Source organism: Arachis ipaensis, chromosome B03 (assembly GCF_000816755.2).
Source record: "Arachis ipaensis cultivar K30076 chromosome B03, Araip1.1, whole genome shotgun sequence".
Lineage (NCBI taxonomy): Eukaryota > Viridiplantae > Streptophyta > Magnoliopsida > Fabales > Fabaceae > Arachis > Arachis ipaensis.
Genome location: NC_029787.2, coordinates 129,740,114 through 129,740,861, shown reverse-complemented (window position 1 = coordinate 129,740,861; position 748 = coordinate 129,740,114).

The following is a 748-nucleotide window of genomic DNA, read 5'->3' as shown; positions in this document are numbered from 1 at the left end:
ACAAAATACTATATAAATATTTGTGAGATCATATATCATAAAATTTAATTTAAAATTTTATGAGATTTTTTAATTTGGTTTATTTTAATTTAAACTTGAATTTTCTTTTAATTATTTCAAAAATAAAAAAAATTAGAATTTTATGAATACAAAAATTAAGAATTTAGTGCCATTGGATTAGAAAAAAAATTAAAATTGCGTAAATAATTAAAAAAAAAAACTTAAATTACGTGAGTTTTGACATGTAAGCTTACCATATCATTAGCCCGTCCTTTCTGTGTTGTTGTTGCGCAAAAAGTGTTGACATTGATTCTCTTGTTAATAGCGTGATAACAAGTGTTATTCTGATACCAGAGGTTATTGGGAGATACCTGATACTAGAAGTTTTTGGAAGATTATCATCTTTACACTAATAGGAGGCGTGGCTGCGTGAGATCAATATTTTTATGCCAAAATTTGAAATCTTGTGTGAATAATTTTTGAGTCGGTATGTTATTTAATTCATCAGGTTAAATTAATAATAATGTGAATCAATATATAAGTCTTAGAGTATTTCTAATGTGTAGTTTTAATTTAATTTTATTTTAGATCTTACAAATTTTCACATAAAATCATAAATATTTGTGAGATCATTTCTCATAAAATTTAATTTGAAATTCAATGTGAAATTTTTTGGTTTGATTTCATTTCAATTTAAACTCAATTTTTTTTAATTATTTACAAATTAAAAAAAAATTTGGAATTTTAT